This window comes from Diceros bicornis, chromosome X (assembly GCF_020826845.1).
Source record: "Diceros bicornis minor isolate mBicDic1 chromosome X, mDicBic1.mat.cur, whole genome shotgun sequence".
Classification (NCBI taxonomy): Eukaryota; Metazoa; Chordata; class Mammalia; order Perissodactyla; family Rhinocerotidae; genus Diceros; species Diceros bicornis.
This window is the reverse complement of record NC_080781.1, coordinates 134,252,264-134,265,279: the sequence shown is the minus strand read 5'-3', so window position 1 is coordinate 134,265,279 and position 13,016 is coordinate 134,252,264.

The following is a 13,016-nucleotide window of genomic DNA, read 5'->3' as shown; positions in this document are numbered from 1 at the left end:
GTTAGAATGGCTATAATCACCAAGACAAAAAACAACAAATGTTGGAGAGGATGTTGAGAAACAGGAACCCTCATACACAGCTGGTGGGAATGCAAACTGGTGCAGCCTCTATGGAAAACGGTATGGAGATTCCTCAAAGAATTAAAAATAGAGATGCCCTATGATCCAGCCATCCCACTACTGGGAATCTATCCAATGCACCTGAAATCAACAATCCAAAGAGGCTTATGCACCCCTATGTTCATTGCAGCATTATTCACCATAGCCAAGAAGTGGAAGCAACCTAAGTGTCCCTCGACTGACGATTGGATTAAGAAAATGTGGTATATATATACAATGGAATACTACTCAGCCATAAAAAGAGACAAAATCGTCCCATTTGCAACAACATGGATGGGCCTGGAGCGTATTATGTTAAGTGAAATAAGCCAGAAAGAGAAAGACAGACACTGTATGATCTCACTCATATGTGGAATATAAACCAACACATGGACAGAGAAAACTGGACTGTGGTTACCAGGGGCAGTGAGGGTGGGGGGAGGGGGGTGGGGGGTGGGCACAAGGAGTGAAGGGAGTCATATATATGGTGATGGACAAACAAAAATGTACAACCCAAAATTTCACAATGTTAGAAACCATTAAAACATCAATAAAAAAAATAAATAAAATAAATAAAAATAAATAAATAAATAAATAAACCTCCCAGAAAACAAAAGTCCAGGAACAGATGGCTTCTCTAGAGAATTCTACCAAACATTCAAAGAAGATTTAATACCTAACATTCTGAAACTATTCCAAAAAATTGAAGAAGATGAGATGCTTCCTAACTCATTCTACGAGGCCAGCATTACCCTGATACCAAAACCGGACAAGGACAACACAAAAACGGAAAACTATAGGCCAATATCACTGATGAATATAAATGCAAAAATCCTCAACAAAATATTAGCAATTGAATACAGCAACACATTAAAAGGATCATACACCATGATCAAGTGGGATTTATACCAGGGATGCAAGGGTGGTTCAACATATGCAAATCAATCAATGTGATACACCACATTAACAAAATAAGGAATAAAAATCACATGATCATCTCAATAGATGCAGAGAAAGCATTTGATAAGATCCAACATCCATTTATGATAAAAACTCTCAATAAAATGGGTATAGAAGGAAAGTACCTCTACATAATAAAGGCCATATATGACAAACCCACAGCCAACATCATACTTAATGGTGAAAAACTGAAAGCCATCCTTCTGAGAACAGGAACAAGACAAAGTTGCGCACTCTCGCCACTCTTATTCAACTGTAAGTACTGTATAGTACTGGAGGTTTTGACCAGAGCAATCGGGCAAGAAAAAGAAACAAAAGGGATCCAAATTGGAAAGGAAAAAGTAAAACTCTCACTGTTTACAGTTGACATGATTCTGTATATAGAAAACCCTAAAGAATCCACCAGAAAACTATTAGAAATAATCAACAACTACAGCAAAGTTTCAGGGTACAAAATCAACTTACAAAAATCAGTTGCATTTCTACACACTAATAACGAACTAGCAGAAAGAAAAGTCAAGGATACAATTGCATTTACAATCACAATGAAAAGAATAAAATATCTAGGAATAAATTTAACCAGGGAGGTGAAAGACCTATACATTGAAAACTATATGACATTATTGAAAGAAATTGAAGAAGACATAAAGAAATGGAAAGATATTCCATGCTCATGAATTGGAAGAATAAACATAGTTAAAATGTCCATATTACCTAAAACAATCTACAGATTCAATGCAATCAGAATCCCAATGACATTCTTCATGGAAATAAAACAAAGAATCCTAAAATTTATATGGAACAACAAATGACCACAAATAGCCAAAGCAATCCTGAGAAAAAGAACAAAGCTGGAAGCATCACAATCCCTGACTTGAAAATACACCACAAAGCTATAGTAATCAGAACAGCATGGTACTGGGGCAAAAACAGACACACAGATCAATGGAACTGAATTGAAAGCCTGGAAATAAAACCACACATTTATGGATAGCTACTCTTTGACAAAGGAGCCAAGAACATACAATGGGGAAAGGAAAGTCTCTTCAATAAATGGTGTTGGAAAAACTGGACAGCCACGTGCAAAAGAATGAAAGTAGACCATTATATTACACCATACACAAAAATTAACTCAAAATGGACTAAAGACTTGAATGTAAGACCTGAAACCCTTAAACTCCTAGAAGAAAACATAGGCAGTACACTGCTAGACATCAGTTTTGGCAGTGTCTTTTTTGAATACCATGTCTACCCAGGCAAGGAAAATAAAACAAAAAATAAACAAATAGGACTATATCAGACTAAAAGCTTCTGCATGGCAAAGGAAACCATCAACAAAACTAAAAGACAACCCACCAACTGGAGAAAATATTTGCAAATCATATATCCAACAAGGGGTTAATTTCTAAACTATATGAAGAACTCATACAACTCAACAACAAAAAAAACAAACAACTTGATCAAAAAATGGGCAAAGGATGTGAACAGACATTTTTCCAAAGAAGATATACAGATGGCCAACAGGCACAGGAAAAGATGTTCAACATCACTAATTATTAGGGAAATGCAAATCAAAACTACAATGAGATTTTACCTCACACCCATCAGAATGGCTATAATTAACAAGACAAAAAACAACAAATGTTGGAGAGGATGTGGAGAAAAGGGAACCCTCATACACTGCTGGTGGAATGCAAACTGGTGCAGCCACTATGGAAATAGTATGGAGATTTCTCAAAAAATTAAAAATAGAAATACCATACGATCTAGCCATCCTACTACTGGGTATTTATCCAAAGAACATGAAATCAACAATACAAAGAGATTTATGCACCACTATGTTCATTGCAGCATTATTCACAATAGCCAAGATGTGGAAGCAACCCATCAACTGATGAATGGATAAAGAAGATGTGGGGTATACACACACACACACACACACACACACAATGGAATACTACTCAGCCATAAAAAAGACAAAATTGTCCCATTTGCAACAACATGGGTGCACCTTGAGGGTATTATGCTAAGCAAAATAAGCTAGAGAGAGTGACAAACACTGTATGATTTCACTCATATATGGAAGATAAACAAACACATGGATAAGGAAAACAGATTAGTGGGTACCAGAGGGGAAGGGGGTGGGGGAGAGGGCAAAAGGGGTAAAGGGGCACATATGTATGGTAACAGATAAAAACTAGACTGTTGGGGGTGAGCAAGATGCAGTCTATACAGAAACTGGTATTTGATAATGTACACTTGAAATTACACAGTTATGAACCAAGATGACTTCATTAAAATGATTTAAAAAAAGAAAACAATCCCATTTACAATTACATCAAAATGAATAAAATACTTAAGAATAAATTTAACTAAGCAGGTGAAAGACCTGTGTATTGAAAACTACAGGACATTAATGAAAGAAATTGAAGAAGACACAAATAAATGGAAATATATTACATGGTCATGGATTGGAAGAATTAACATTGTTAAAATGTCCATACTACCCAAAGCAATGTAAAGATTCAATGCAATCCCTATCAAAATTCCAATGACATTTTTCACAGAAATGGTATAAACAATCCTGAAATTGGATGGAACCGTAAGAGACCCCAAAGAACCAAAGCAATCTTGAGAAAGAAGAAGAAAGCTGGAGGCATTACACTCACTGATTTCAAATTGTATTACAAAGCCATAGTAATTAAAACAGTATGTTATTGGCATAAAAACAGACACATAGATCAATGGAACAGAATAGAGAGCCAAGAAATAAACCCACAAGTATTTGGTCAATTAATTTATGACAAAGAAGCCAAGAATATACGATGGGGAAAGGACAGTCTCTTCAATAAATGGTGTTGGTAAAACTGAGCAGTCACAAGCAAAATAATGAAACTGGACCATTTTCTTACACCATACACAAAAACTAACTCAAAATGGGTTAAATACTTGAACATAGACCTGAAATCACAAAACTCCTAGAAGAAAACATAGGCAGTAGCTTCTTGACATAGATGGTATGATGATTTTTTGAATCTAACACCCAAAACAAAAGCAACAGAAGCAAAAATCAACAAGTGGGATTACATCAAACTAAAAAGCTTCTGCACAGCAAAGGAAACCATCAACAAAGTGAAAAGGCAACCTACTGAATGGGAGAAAATATTTGCAAATCGTATATCTGATAAGAGACTGATATCCAAACTATTTAAAGAACACATACAACTCAATAGCAAAAAAACAAACAATCCAATTTAAAAATGGACAGAAGATCTGAATAGACATTTTTCCAAAGAAGACACACAGATGGCCAACAGGTACATGAAAAGATGTTGTACATCATTAATCATCCAGGAAACACAAATAAAAACCACAATGAGATATTACCTCATACCTGTTAGAATGGCTGTTATCAAAAAGACTAGAAATAACAAGTGTTGGTGAGGATGTGGAGAAAAGGGTACCCTTGTGCACCGCTGGTGGGAATGTAAATTGGTGCAGTTACCATGGAAAACAGTATAGAGGTTTCTCAAAAAATTAAAAATAGAACTACCATATGATCTAGCAATTCCACTTCTGGATATTTATCTGAAGAAAACAAAAACACTAACTCAAAAAGATATATGCACCCCCATGTTCGTTGTTACATTATTTACAATAGCCAAGATATGGAAACATCCTAAGTGTCCATTTTTGGCTGAATGGATAAAGAAACTGTGATAGATATATAAATGATATTCAGCCATAAAAAATGAAATCTTGCCATTTGCAACAACATGGATGGACCTCGAGTGCATTATGCTAAGTGAAATAAGTCAGACAGAGAAAGACAAATACCATATGATCTCTCCTATATGTGGAATCTAAAAAAATAAACAAATAAATAAAAAGAAAAACAAGCTCATAGACACAGAGAACAGATTGGTGGTTGCCAGAGGTGGGGGATGGGGTGCGTAGAAGAAACGAAAGAACTATTTTTTTTCCATTTGAATAAACTGAATTTTAAAAATGAACAGGAAATAAAGAATTTTACAGACCAACAAAAGCTGAGAAACGTCATCACCAGCAATACACTATGAAAATTTAAAGAAAGTTCTTCAGGCAAATAGAGTATACTAAAATGTGTAAATGTGGATATATACAAAGAAATGAAGAGCACCAGGAATGGTAAAAATCAGGGTAAATATAGAAGACAATTTTTTCTTATATTTAGATATCTTAAAAGGTAATTGACTGTCTAAAGCAGGGGTTGACAAACTACTGTCTGTAGGCCAAATTCAGACTAGTGCATGTTTGTGTTCAGCCTTTAAATTAAGAATTATTTTAAAGGATTATACATATTGTGGACTCTATGACCTGCAAATCCTACAATATTTACCACCTGGCCTTTTGTGGGAAAAGTGTGCTGACTTCTAGTGTAAAGCAAAAATAACAACACTATATTGAAGGTTTATAAAACATGCACAAGTAAAATTTGTGACAACCGTCCAAAGGATGAGAGGGAGGAAATGGAAGTTTACTGCTTTAAGGATATTACCTTATGCCTGAATTGGTATAATATTATTTGAAAGCAGCCTGTGATAAGTAAAACACGATACTGCAAACATTAGAGCAGCCACCAAAAAACCACAAAAGGTACATAACTTTCAACCAATAATGGGCACAAAATGAAATCATAAAAAATTCTCAATTTATTAGAAAAAAGGTTTGGAAAGAGAAAAATGGAACAAAGAACTGATGAACAAATAGAAAAAAATAAGCAAATGGAGTATTTAAACCAATCATCTCTATAGATACATTAAACGTAAATGGTCTAGGGTCAAGATGGATTAAGCATACCTTTCCTTGTCTCTCCCACTGAAATCAACTATAAATGCTAGGAAAAAAGTATGGAGCAGCTACCTTAGAACTAGGAAAAATAAGTGGTATATACACACATATATTTCCTTGCTCTGTCAGCTGAGAGGGCCTAGAAGCAAGGACATACCAGTAGGAATGGACACACCTGGCATTGGTTACTAATCTTATTTCCCAGTAAAAGAAACCAGGGACCCTTGGAAAACTGGATGATTCTAGGCCTGGGGCAGGAAATAAAGAAGATAAGTCTGGGATATTTTGTCATGCCAGAAAGTAAGGAAATGCTCAAAAACAAACAAACAAACAAAACAATAATGGAGGGTATGTCAAAGGGCCACAGGAGTCAATGGAAAAAAGCTCCCAATGGCCAAATTTGGAACAATTTGAGCAACTAAATAAAATTGTACTGTACTATAACCCAAAGCATACAATAAATATCTATGAGTCCACAGTGAGATAAAAAAGTGATTGAATAAATACCTAAATGGGAGAGAAGAGACAAATCTCTCATGCTGAAGAATTCCAAATCATTGATGTAGATCCAACCCAACTCAAGGAAGTGGAACATAACCCTCATTCCTTAACTGTGCGCTGCACATAATGACTTCCTTCCAAATAATAGTGTGTGGAAAGGGGGGTAAAAGAGTAACCATTCAATGGAGAAACCTGACCAACACTATCTCAGCCAGGTGATCAAGGTCAACATCAATAGTGATGAGTCATATTGATATTACATACCATTGATATGGTGTGATGGGAAGGGCACTTCACCTCTCTGGTCTTCCTCCCCAAAACTCATAATAGCAGTCTAATAATGAGAAAAACACCAGACAAATTCGAATAGAGGGACATTCTATAATATACCTGACCAGTACTCCTCAAAATTGTCAATGTCATCAAAAAAAGGAAAGTCTGAGAAACTGTCACTGCAAAGAGAAGTCTAAGGAGACATGACAGCTACATGGAATATGGTATACTAGATATGATCCTATAACAGAAAAAGGACATTAGGTAAAAACTAAATATAAAAAATAACATTAATCCATATTATAAATATTAAATAACTTAAATATAATTATTAAATTGAATAATTTAATTACTAAATTAATTATAAATATCTCTCTCTATCTCAGAGAAAGTATGGCCTACAAAGCCAAAAATATTTACAATCTAGCCATTTATGGGAAAAGTTTGTTGACGAGTGGTGTAAAGCAAAATAATATGAATCTATTGAGGTATTTGTAACATAGGTAGAAGTAAAAGCCTCTGGCCCAAAGCTGTAATCCTGTGATGGGAGTCTCAGCAAGAGCAGGGCAGGCATCTAAAACTTTGAGAGAGGGCAACACTTCTCTCTGTAAAGAAAAACTTTGGTCCAAAAAGTGAGAGGAAACTGCTTTGCTATTTTCCTATTACCCCACCACTTGGCCACCTAGGCAAATCCATTCAAGGAAAGTACACAACAGAGTAGGGAGACTAAGTTAGTCTTAGAGGATCAGAAGAGGAGTCTCCTGGTAGCCAGAGAGTGGAGGGGAGATCTCTGAGAAGAGCAAATACGAGCAAGGGATTCCATCAAGTTATGTGGAAAGCTCTGGGTTCAACCTGAGCTGCTCATGCAAGAATCTTACCATAAACAGGATACCAAAAGCTTGGAGAACTGAACCATTGCCCAGCGCTCAGACTGGGCCCTGGGTGACTCACAAACACTATGAATCCAAATATAACTGCACCAATGACAACAAAACATACATTTATTTCAAGAACACATGGAATATTCACCAAGATAGACTATATCCTGTGTCATAAAAACAAATTTGAAAAAATTCAAATGATCCAGAGTATGTTCTCTGATGATAAAGGAACCAAACTAGAAATAAAACAATAATGGGAAGACAAATAATCCCAAAACATTTGTAAATTAAACAACACCCTCTGAAACCATCCATATAGGTCAAAGAGAAAGTCTCAAGGAACCAGAAACTGCACTGAACTGAATTAAAGTGAAAGTGTAACATATTAAAACATATGGGATGCAGCTAAATCAGTGTTAAGAGAGAAAATTATAGCAATTAATGCTTAGATTAAGAAAGAAGAAAGATCTCAAATCAATAATCTATGTTTCCACCTTAACTTAGAAAAAGAAGAAAAGACTTAACCCAAAGCAATCAGAAGCAAAGAAACAAACAAAAAACAATAGAAGATAAACAAAGTTGAAATGAAAAAATAGAGAAAATCATGGAAACCAAACCTGGTTCTTTGAAAAGATCAATACAACTGATAAAACCCTAGCCAGACAAAATTTTTTGAGCAGTACTTTCATAGGATGGCACGTGAAGGGAAGTCCCTCACAGCAGGAGATCTTGCAGAGACAATGGCAAAGACTAGCCACCCAGAATGGGAAGATAGCAAGGGGACTCCAGAGGAGAGGGGAATCAGAGAGTGATGTCACTCATCAGCACAGTGGGGAATCTGCGGGTCAGAAAGCACCTAAAAGGCAGCAGTGGCTTGGAGTCTCGTAGCCCCAGGGTTATCTCATCTATGCCTAGCAGATGTTGGGTATAGTTTTGCAGGGTATGCAAAGCAGGCGGGTTCTAAACGGCTAAAAGTCACCTTATTTAGACTACATTTAAAGCAACTTGATGTGTAAAAGTTTCAGTTTGTTGGGGGGTATTTTAGGAAAGGGTGTGGTTTTACACTTCTGGAACCATCAGAATACTGTTGCACACTCCACCCCTTCGCTTGCCTGCCTATTGTGCCTGATTTGTCGTTTCTTCTTAAATGCTACAGCTGTCCCTCCAGCACTTGGAGGACATTGGCTCAGCTTGCTCACTCTGTGAGGAGCTCAATCTTGCCATCATTTTGTTCTTTCACAGCATTGAACTGATTTTCATGAAAAATGTGACTTTTTAAAGTTACACATAGACCAGAATTGTTCTGTCTACTGTTGGCCGTGTAAGTATTAGGCACCTCTCCTACCGGCGTTTGGAGATACGTCACTTGTGTTACGGATCCTGTTTGTGTTTATGGTCTTGTTGACATGTTGTGTATTGGAGGCCACCTAAAGTTGACACAACAAGATTATGTGAGTTTTGAGTAAGATGTTATTTAACAGACATTTCCTGATCTCCTTCTGAGTGCCAAGGCCCATGGTGGACATCAGGAGTGCAGAGCATGACATGTGACCCCTGTCTTGAGGAGCTCATGATCTAACAGGAGGGTACGGGCACATAACAAAGTTCTTTCTCTATGGCTCTGGAACTGCCAAGGCATATGGACAAAACTTTATAATTACAAATGTGCTTGTTTCTGAATGAGAATAGTTTATTTAGCCAGACTTAGGTGTAAAGGAGGCAGCAGAGTACGTGGCTGAGAGCAGAGACTCTGGACCCAGGCAGCCTGGATTTGAATCCTGACTCTGATACTTCCTAGCTGTGTGATATCGAGTAAGCTTCCAACCTCTCTATGCCTCAGTTCCCTCATCTGTAAACTGGGGATAGCAATAGTACCTACTTCATGGGGCAGTTATGAGGAAAAAGCCAGGTAATATCTGTAAAGTACACACAAGAGTGTCTGGTACATAGGAAGAGTCACATGAGTGTTTATGAAATCAGCAGCTTCTGACTTCACCACTCACTGGTGTATGGCCTCAGGATTAATTAAGTCAGCTCATGGAAGGTTGTCAAACAGGGTAAAACTTGTACTCCATATGGCTGTGATAAACTTGAATCACAGCCCCCTGCAGTACCTGGTGTTATGGGTCTCCTCATCCTTGAGGCTGGCCCTGAAGCCCTCAGATCCTCTGATGCTTCAGAGGACTCTATTGCATCTGTCAAATGTTCTTACTGGCTCTGCAACCGCCCTGTGGCCAGTTCTGGTGAAATCCCTTAGCATACTGATTGGCCTCTGCCAACATCACATAGTGCTCTTCATCAGTGTGTGGGTCACAGGCGTTTTCTCACTGGAGACTTTAAGTAACCCAGGTGCTTTGATTGCAGAGTGCACTGCTTGTCCATGCACTGCTTACTGTTATCACAATAATAATGGCAACCTCTTACTCGTACTTTTCAGTTTATACACTTGAGTCACAGAGATGATCTCATTTGCTAAAACAATCAACAATAGGCTTGAGATTCTGGCTTTTGATTGAGCCTAAGCCAAACACCTGGGGAGCTCTATTTCTGGAGTTTCTGACAGAACACACAGATGGCCCCCCTACCCATGACTTAAGACTCCAATAGCGAGATCATGGTCTACTTTGCATTTCATTCTGCTATTCACTTCCGCTGCCATTTCAGAGCACAGGAGTCACAGTAATATTTTTTTATAAAGGATTAAGAGGCTTTATAATTTTATTTATTTTTCCCCCAAAGCCCCAGTAGGTAGATGTATGTCATAGCTGCACATCCTTCTAGTTGCTGTATGTGGAACACGGCCTCAGCATGGCTGGAGAAGCGGTGCGTCGGTGCGTGCCTGGGATCCGAACCCGGGCCGCCAGCAGCGGAGCGCACGCACTTAACCGCTAAGCCACGGGGCCGGCCCCACAGTAATAATTTGAAAGCTGACATCGGCTACTCTGTAGCCTCTTCTCATTTAGATAAATAAGTAGATCAATGTCCTGACATCTGATGCTCACTCCCAAACACTCATTCACGTCTTTCCACCCCTCTCACGATGTATGAGTCTGGCAGGACAGGGCATGTGATTTTGCTGCCCATCAAACACATTCTACTGTTATTTGAGAAGTAATTGGGAGCCTTGGCCAAACTGGAAAATTAATCTCAACAGGTGTACTCATATTTATGACCAACCTCTAAATAGTTCCATCATTTTCCTGCTCTTCTGAGCTCAACCCTGGGTTTTCCCTTATATCTGCTCCCCTGGCACTTGAGGATGCATGTTGCTTTCCGGCATTGGCTATTAGTAGCCCAGGGTAGACAAAATAATCCAGCCCTTGCAAAGGCAGTCCCCTACAGGGAAGGAGTACCAGTGAGAAGAGCCAGACAGGCAGCTTCCTGTACTGCTCTCAGAGAAACAGCTGTTGCAAGTAATGCCACTTCTGTTCTAGGGAACTCAAACTAGTCACTTTCAGATTACTTGTGAATAAATTAAAACTGCTTATTACTCAAAATTGCCCAGTATCTTAAGAAATCTTGCAGGCTTCACCAAGGGGCTTAATTCCTAAATAGTGTCAAGGGCTGCCACACTGCCTGGCACACTGCAGGTAGCCAATAAACTGTGACCCAGTTTCCTAGGAGATGCCGGGTTAGTGGAGGAGATGAAGGAAACAAAAGTCATGCTGGTAGATTTGTCCACAACTTATATTTTGTTTCACTTGTAACATAATGTAAACTGTCCTTTCACCCTCTCTGCCACCTTGGCTTTTAAGTGTATATGTCTTGGAAAGGCCCTTAGAGAGTGTATCAGCCAAAAAAGGCTAGGTTATGCTGGTCCTCCATGGCTTCCCCCTCCATGACTTCTCTGATTTAATCTTTAATTATTCTGCTGCTTACTCCTGCTGTGTGTGTACTCGGGCATGGGGGTGTTGAGAGCTCTGATCAGAATCCAAAGAACTATGTGTAATATATTTATATATAATATATATATTCTATAATATATTTATATTATTACGTTATATCATTATATATTATATATACATTATTATATATTATTATATATTTATATTATATTATGTATCATATAGCATATACATATATATGAGTGCTACTGGTTATCTTTCTCTAGTTGAACTTTTACTGATACAACACCTATAGGATGGCTATAATAAAAAAGGACAACTGTTGGAAGGATATGAAGAAATTGGAACTCACACACATTGCTGATGGGAATGTAAAATGGTGCAGCCACTTTGGAAAACACTTAGAAAGATCTTCAAAAAGTTATAAAGTTATCGTATGACCTAGCAATTCCACTTTTATGTATATACCCAAGAGAATTGAAACATACGTCCACACAAAAACATGTACATGAATATTCATAGCAGCATTATTCATAATACCCTAAACGTGGAAAAACCCCAAAAGTACATCAACCGATGAACAGATAAACAAAATGTTGTGTATCTATACAATTACAAAAGAATGAACTAAAAGCTTAGAAAAAAAAGAAGGAAGTACTGATACTTGCTCCAACATGGATCAACCTTTAAAACATCGTGCTAAGTTAAAGTACCCAGAACAGGCAAATCCACAGAGGTAGAAAGTAGATTGGTCACTGCCAGGGGCTGTGGGTAAAAGGGAATGCCTCCTAATGGGTACAGGGTTTCTTTTTGGGGTGATGAAAATATTCTGGAATTAGTGGTGATGGTTGCACAAGCATGTGAATATATTAAAATCACTGAATTGCATACTTTAAAGGGGTAAATTTTGTTATGTGAATTATATCTCAATAAAAAATTATTATTAAAAAAACAAGAAGGCAGTTCTCCTAGCTGGAGTCTGTCTAAGACTAAGATGCAGTACCCTAATCACAAACTTGAATTCCTGGCCCTAAAATAGTGCACTTAGGAGTGTTTGGGTGGGCCGCCTTCTGAGATAGGGACAGCAATCCAATCATGTGCCACATAATGATGTTTTGGTCAATCACATATATGACGGTGGTCCCATAACATTAGTACCGTACAGCCTAGGTGTGCAATAGGCTATACCATCTAAGTTTGTGTAAGTACACTCTATGATGTTTGCACAATGATGAACTCACCTACCGATGCATTTCTCAGAATGTATCCCATTGTTAAGTGACACATTACTGTACAATTACTCGCATCTCAATAGTACTAAGCCATAGACTCCTAGGCATCAGGGGTAATCCAATCAGTGACTGTAGGACTCTCCTTTCAAAAAGGACTTGTTCCCCAACGTCAAATATTGTGGTTAGCTGACAGCCTCCATTAGCTCCTTCAGGACATGCCTTTACTGTAATAGCCAAAGTCACAATCTTCTAGGTGTGGCCACTGGGCAATGACTAAGCAACGCAATTGTAGCCAAGGCCACATACTTCTCAGAGAGGCCACCAGCCAGTGACTGAGAAATCTGGGAGAACAGAATTGACAAACCTATAGTTAGATCATTCAAGAGAAAAAAGAT